The sequence below is a fragment of the Gallus gallus genome, chromosome 1, assembly GCF_016699485.2.
Source record: "Gallus gallus isolate bGalGal1 chromosome 1, bGalGal1.mat.broiler.GRCg7b, whole genome shotgun sequence".
In the NCBI taxonomy this organism is placed as follows: domain Eukaryota; kingdom Metazoa; phylum Chordata; class Aves; order Galliformes; family Phasianidae; genus Gallus; species Gallus gallus.
In genome coordinates, this window is record NC_052532.1 from 11,069,014 (window position 1) to 11,077,176 (window position 8,163).

The window sequence follows — 8,163 nt, forward strand, 5'->3', positions numbered from 1 at the left end:
TTAGGTACCACTAATGTTCACAGTGCTGTTCTGCTAAAAGTGAGGAAGCTACAGAGATTTCTGCTAGCAAAATTTGCCAGATACATATATTTCTGCTCAAAGGTATCTAATATGCATCCAGAAACGTTTCAGTATTTGAACTTTCAGTTTCTGTTGCTTCATCTGTGTCAGTTCTGTAATGTATACAAGAATCCCATGTTTAACGTGCTAGGGAGCAACTGGATTTTACTCTAGGTAATTCACCATGATGAGTCCTATTCTGTTCCTCTTTCCAGTTAATGTTGTAGTGTTTCAAATGAAGTATAGTTATAATGGGAGATACTGTCAAAAAAACTACTCCAGAAGAACAGATTACCCTTCAGCTTGATTATGAGTCTTTTAGAAAGATACGGAAGATGAGGGAAATTCCCAAATGAGATGTAGTGAATCAATGATCTTTCTTCAGCCATGGGCAGCTAAAAAAGAAAAAAAAAAAAAAAAAAAGAATTAAATTAATATGTGACTTATTATCTTCTGTTTCATAATAAATTAATATTGTGCTTTGGTTATTTACTTGTGTTAATATAGTAATTTTAGTTCTGCTAATGAGTTGTAACCTATTATCTGAGTTGACTGTTTTTCTACTTCTGCTCATGTCCAAAATATCTTTCCTGACACTTTCAAAAATGCTGGCCTTGCATCACGAATCTTCTTACTCATGTTTTTAAATACTTTCTAATATAAAAGTTCCCCATTGGTATTAGTGGGCTTTGGATCAGCCCCACAAATAACAGGGAAAAGCTGTAATTTCTTTCATATGTTTTATCACTGGGAAGCAAAGACAATTACCTTTGTACACAGCGTGCTTGTATGGCTTGGTCTTTAGCCCTTCGTTAGATGGTATTATTGTCTGGCGTCAAAGTGGATTTCAAGAGAAGAGAAATAAAACAAAATGGAAAGCTCTTAGGAAAACATTTATTGAAGCGCAGGACAATTTTAAACTTGCCTTTGTTTCACCACATAGACTTGAATGTTCAGGAATGTGTATTAACAAAGTTCTGCACTAACAAGACTTTCTAGGCTTCACATAGACAGAGATATCAGGAAACAGCAGATACCTCCTCAGAATTTAGTATCATTAAAAAGCATTGTCTAAAATGCACAGGGCTCAGAACAGTGCTCTGGTTAACCTTCCCACAACCCAGGAGGATTTTCAGGATCTGCACCGGAGCTGAGTGGAGAATTCTTTCTGCCTTCAGTGAGATCTCATTTAAGCCTGTGAGAAAGTTTCAGCTATGTAAGATGAGCTACCACAGATTCAATACAAGTGCTCCAAACAGTGTTATGGATGTGTCCTGCTGTAATTCCTTATGTAAAGTTATAACACAGCAGACATGGAAATGTGTCTTTAATAGCGGACTGTAGATAGCAGAGATACCAAACTGTCCATAGTCATATACTGCCACGATTTCTGACTCTGTCACTTAAAAAACACATGCACACACACAAAAAAAATGCTAATCAGTGAGAGGGAGAGATGATCAATGCATACAAAAACGTAATATCTATGTCCCTAGAGAAGTTCTGATAAAAAAAGAAAAATAATTATTTCACTCAAATGCATGGAATAAAAATTCAGACAGTCCTCATACTTGTATCAAAGTTTTGCTGTTTAACATAAATTTAGGGTTTCCTGTTCAATTCTTATTAATTCAATTAAATCAGCATTATGAAGTGTTATACTATGTTATACTGTGGCTATTCATGGCTATGGACTGGACCTTTTCTAAGGTTTTCATGAAGTACTTGGTGGTAATAAGTAATGCTATTTTCAGTTTTTCTGAACCATACAACTTACATCACAGGCCCCCAAATACAGGAATTACTATAACTTTATCTGCCTGGGAAGGCACTGAGCAGAACTGCTAGCTTCTGTGCCAGCAGTGAATTAATTCAGAAAGAAACTGGAAAAATATTTTCAGGTGGAAATCAACAAAGTAAAAAAAAAAAAAAGAAGAATCTAAAAATCTAATAGTAGCACACATTGTTCATCCTCCTAAAGAAAAGAGAAAGATAAGAATGTTTTGGAACTTTTAAACCTTTATTTGAGTGAAAAAAGAGCAACACATTAGAGATGTTTCCCTGTCTAATGTGATTGCCCAATCGTAAGAACGGCACCACTGCAGTGAGGGCAAAGGCCTGCTGGCAGCTTGTTCCACACAGCCTGAAATGCCAAAAACTTACACACACTCCTGTCGCTGCACACTGAGAGCACTCCATGGAGGCACATGCAGCAGCATATGAATATGGATGAGTCCCAGGACAAACTCTGGATGGTACTGAGCCTGATTGCTGAGACCCAGGGAATATACAGGGAATGTACACAATGGGAAAAGCCATGCTTGCATATCCAGAAGGATGCTCAGTCATTGTTAACTCAGTGTTTTACTAGTTCTCTTAACCCTGATTTATTATCTTTAAAACAAACTGATGTTTGAGGATATGTAATTCATAAAGAATTAGTGTAGCTCTACACTTGTGTCCAACATACCAGATTCAGGAGTTGGCATCCTGGAGCTGAGTGGAAATCAAGTCTTTCTTTGGCCTCTTCTGGTGTTTTGGGTAGTTATTTCCTTCAACAGAAGTGAGATTTTCCAGCTTAGCACTCTGGAACCTTGAAACTAGCATTGATATGCCTTTCCCAGATGAAGAACATATTTCTCAGCACTTTGATGTCATTAATTTTTGGATTTTCAACTCATCTTTTACCAGGAAGCAGGTAAAGTGATGAACATAAAAAGACACATTGGATATACATGAATAAACAGGACCAGTGCATAGAAAATGAGCTGGCCTGGGAAAATCCAACCTTATAACTCGTTATCAATAAGTCAAACTTAGTCTTTGCCTCCAGCCAACCCTCCCTGGCAATGTTTGTGTGTGATTTGGGGTATAGTGTCAGTTTTCATTAGTTATTATAAAAGTTATAGTCTATTTAACTGTGCACTATACGTAGCTTCCCTAATACTTACCTACACTGGAAGATAACTATGTCAGTCTCCAAGGCCACGTAATCAGCAGAGAGAGACAGAAATGTCTATAGGGTCTAAGCTTAAAAACCTGAATTAGGAGCCAAACTGTTGCCAAAATGAGATACAGTAGGAACCCTCTATGAAGTAGAAACTCTCCCATATTTTTTGTCTGTTTGCATATGACCAGAATCTTTTTTTTTTTTTTTTTTTGGCATAGTTTTCATGGAATTAACTCTTCACAAATTATGTGTCATTATAATTCTAGCCATACATGCAAACACAAATAAAGTGACTGACTTCTGTTTTGGCTAGGAGACAGTTATGAGTCATGGAAGGCAAGATTTATTGGTCTATCAGAAACATTTACTTTAAATTGTCTCCTGTCAAATTCTCTCAAAGAAACTGAATCTGTGTGTAATTGCACGTAGCTATGGAAAGTGCAGCTTACACTTTGACTTTAATTCACTGCTTTTCTGCTGAGGTTCTGGCCTGTGGTTTCTCTGTAATAGACACAAATTGACTTACTGTTGACTTACGCAAGTCTTTCCTGTTTGATTTATTATTTTAATGCATCAGTGATAAATAGTAATAATATACTCCTTGTCAGACTTGAACCTGCTCTCCAATTATTGTCATATTGATCAGAAGTGTGAGCTAACACATAGCCAGACACTGAACCAGACAGTTGAACAAAATGTGTTTCAGAATCACATGAAAATAGGAGTTAAATATTAAGATGGGGCTGCTTTGTGAGGTTGGCATCCAGCTCAGCAGGGACAGTAGCACAGTGTCATGGAGCAACAAGTGGAACTTCCTAGATGTGGCTCTCCTCCAAATGGGACAACCCTACAACCATGTATGCTGTCTTTGGAGCACTGGCCTCCAAAGAAAAATCCTCAGAACTCTAGTGATCTCTGAAGTTACAGACCTCATAATACCTTATACCCATTTCCAACTAGCTTGATTGATTTTTTTGACTGGAGATTGTCCCCGCTTTTCCAGATCGATCTGCCAAATGGACTAGGCCTATTGGGAGATTTACTTGATGTGTGAGACTTTGTCTACATTTAAAATGATCTGGCTGTATGATGACTTTTATGGAGATCTTCCAGGGAAGCATGTATTTAGGCATAGGAACTGGGTGAACTTGGACACTACTGTATAAGAAGGTAGTTTAGGAATAAAATATTATTTTCTTTAATTAATAAATAGGGCTTTAAATTTCAGAAAAATCTTCCCCTGTAATCTAAACCTGTCCTGATGAATAGTACCTTCTCTGAAGTAAGTAAATACAAATCTTTTTCCTGCTATATTCACAAGAGTCCTTGTTGGGAGCACTATATTACTAGGCGTATTAAAGATGTAACTGACTTGTTTTGCTGCAAGTTTGCAGTGATGGCATTTCTGTGGACAGAATATGTCCTCAGAAGCAAAAATCCTCCATTTCAGACTTTCCTAAAATTGTGGAGGTTTCAATCCTGAACATTCACACAGAAAAATGTTATCAACTCTAGATTATGAAGTAGAAATGTGTAAGAGACCAACGTATACTAACATGAGCACCAACATACGCTCAAAAAAGAGAACACTTTAAGGAGGCCTGAGATCTTAGAGCTCTCAGCTGAGTCTGGAGCAGCAGGCAGTTCTACTGTCAAGTTTATTTCTGGACTTTTGCCCAGAATTGTCTAAAATAAAATCTATGAATGGCATAAAATGCAGAATTTCTGGAGGCGCTACTGAGAACTGAATACCTTAAGCCCACTTCTAGTGAGCTTGAGTTTCCTCTAGGATACTTTCTCTCCTTCATGGTCTGTTTCTATCAGTGACCAAAGAAGAAAATTATTCTTCTGTTAATTGAATTTTCTAATTGGAATAAGTCATATTTTAAAAGGTTTTTTCTGTTAGCATAATAATGACCTCACTTGAAGATGAGATTAGAGTTCTGACAAGTGTAACAATGGTATAACAAAACATTATGATTTGGGAAATCTCCAGATTATTCTTTATTTTGAGGTATCTTTGGGGTATGTTCTTGTTGCTGCTTTATTGCTGCTTGTTCTAAGATGCAGTAATCTCCCTCATTCTGATCCTTAACCTCAGTAAGACATTTCAAAAACTACTGCTTAAATATTCACATATGTACCTGGTTGCCTGAATGTTTGCCACCTTTTACATACTGGAAATATTCTTGTGAACAAATATTTGCTTGTACAGCAGTTCTCAAAAGGTGAATAAAAGAACTTATGAGCATTATCAAAGTACATTCATGTGGTACCTGGTACGTGAGCAATTATGGTTACAATTTTTGCGTGACCAAACCAACACTAACTGTTTTAGCACAGTGTAGGAAACTGAGCTTTTACAGGCAAAGATAGGCATTACTTCAGTAGCCAGCAGAATACCACTGTTCCTGCGGAGCTCTTTGGATGGTATCCTAGCACTGCTATAGTCAAGGGCAAATTTCCTACATTCTGCCATTAAAAGACATTTCATACATCCAGGTTGTATCCCATTCTTTAATGACATTTATTTTCAGGACATACATTCTCATGTTTGCTTGGAGGATTGGCTGAAAACAAACAACAGAAATTAAGTGTCATATTTTTTTTTTTCGAGCATTCCAGTGCAGAGCTGCAAAGTCAAGAGAACAACTTGTCCTGATTCAGAGGGCTTTCAGCCAGCTGCTGACGGCCTACACTGTATCTGAAACAGATTAGCAGTACAATTTATGGTATAAGAACTGGGCCAACTTTACTTTATCTCTTTTAATAAAGTTGAATGCTCCAGAGGAAATGTTCAAATTCAGATATTAAGTTTCATCCAAACTAAAGGTAAGAGCTGAGAGCTTGCCCTTGAGACTGCATACCTAGCCAGTACAGTTAGAAACACACTTAATGGATCACGATATTGTCTATCCCTGATAATGTTTCCTGCATTAAGAATGAATTTACCACTACTGATACTCTCCTTGGACAGCAGAGGGAGCATTTCATCCAGTAGCTCATTTTTTCTCATCTGTTTTCATGAAGATCCTGACAAACATCAATATATAAAAACATTATTATACTTGTACTGTCTGCTAGGTAAAAAACTAACTGTATGGCTGGGACCAAATGGTCAATGTGAACAGACTTAAATCTGACTGGTGGCTGGTCACAAGCTAGTCCCCAGCACTCAGCCCTGTGGATAGTTTTAGTATCTTTATCAATGATCTTGGTGATGGGATTAAATGCACCCTTAGTAATTTTGCAGATTAAATCATGCTGGGCAAAAACATTACATTTCTTGAGGGCAGGAAGGCTTTGCAGAATGTTCTGGATGGACTGAGTCAATGGTCGCGTCCAGTTGTACAACATTCAACAAGGTTAGATGCTGAATGCTGCACTTGAGTCGTAACAATCCCATGCAGCAAAACTTCTGAAGAGAAAACTAACAAGGAGTTTTGGCCTCAAGGGGAGATTTAGTTTGGAAGAATTTCTTCAAAGATGGGCAGATGGGCAGGCACAAGAACAGACTTCACAGGAAGGTATTGGAGTCACTGTAAGCATTTAAGAGATATTTGGATGTGGTGCTTAGGGATGTGGTTTAGTGGTAGACTTTCAGTGTTAGATGCATAGGTTGCTCTGAAAATAATACCTCCTATTTATTTCCATGGAAATTACAACACATGTTAAAAGCACAATAACACTGTTTGATAGAGAACAGTCTCAGCTACAATGCACTGTTTCTCAAGATAGTCATCACCATTACCTATGCATTTTCACGAGTGAGGAACAAGAGCCTGCATGCTGAACTTATCTGCACCAGCTATGCATGGCCATCTGGAACACAGATTGTCTTTCATGTCATTGTCTCCACTGCTGAAATGTACCACCTACCATCTCACTGTTCTCACATCCACTCTTTGGACTCCATAAATGCTCAGCAAACATAGTGAATATCAATGGGTGCAATTTTTTTCCACATGGAGAAATTCAGTTCGACACCCTTGCTTCACATGCACTACCATATCAGATGGCATTTTGTCAGACTGCCACTCTGCTGCCATCTGTTACATAGCAACAACATATAATGGAATATTGATTGTCAATTTAACCTCTGTTGCCGGACTGCTAACGTCTGCCTCTGATGTCATGGGTCCACATATTACAATAGAAGGCATTACTTTCAGAGCAACCCTCTTATGTTGTTGAACCTGATGATCTCAAATAAATAATTTTATGATCCTATAATTACTGAAACCAAGTATCTCTAGTTAGACAGATAGCATATGATCAGATAACTATAAAACAAAATACACTGCCTAGAATATCACAAGATATAGGAAAACTAGATGTTAATGGTGGAGACTTATTTTTTTGCTTGAGAGATTATTTCTGGAAGTGTTAGAACAATCTACTGAAAGAAAATGCTCTTTCTTGCTGGAAAAGGATCATGACAGTAAAGCAATTAGGAAATACTGAAAAACAACAACAACAAAAACAGTGTAGGTAAGGAAGGGCTCCAAGCCTCAAATTTGCTTTGTAATTTTTATTAAAGTCTGACTCCATTAATTTTTTTTCAGATATATCTATGATGAAAAGCCAGGATATTTTGCTGCTGAATGCAGGTCTTCAAATTTTAGAAGTCAGGTTGGGACCTGGCAATAATATCAAAGTATATGAAATACATAGTATATCACTAGTTCAGTTTCAAAATGTGTTAGGATAGCATATCAAGACATCATTAACAGAAAACAAATTGTATCAGGTCTGATCAGATGATAAGGTGACATAGTAATTATCTATTTTAGTACTTACCTAACGAGCTGTTTCTCAGTTTTTCAATGTTGTGTCCTTATCTTCAGCCTCATCTGTTCAGAAAAATAATTAATCAGCATGATACCAAAAGAGCACTGTGCTGCGCAATGCAGGCGCAGCACAGGCAGCATTACATTCACTATGAGCTTTCCTTACTAGAGAGTTTATTGATGAACTGAGTGATACTTGTTTAGTTTTGAATACTCATATTATTTTTTCCTTAGCCTCTGCTTAAGCAAATTCTGATACTTCAAAAGAAACTTTACTGACTGAAAAACTTTTGCCTCCAGGCAAAACTAATAACTTTGATCCAATCAGTCCATGTCCTGATTAAAAACAGGCTGCATTCATAT

General features: G+C 37.2%; 1 long non-coding RNA gene across 1 annotated transcript; it reads right to left on the reverse strand.

Annotated features, from left to right (window-relative positions):
• Positions 1 to 945: 945 nt before the first annotated feature.
• Positions 946 to 7,865, reverse strand: LOC112532771. Its single transcript, XR_003076081.2, has 3 exons — positions 7,811 to 7,865; positions 2,531 to 2,612; positions 946 to 1,255 (listed from the first exon to the last, which is right to left on the reverse strand). It is a non-coding gene; the product is annotated as an uncharacterized LOC112532771 (long non-coding RNA).
• Between the last annotated feature and the right edge of the window lie 298 nt (positions 7,866 to 8,163).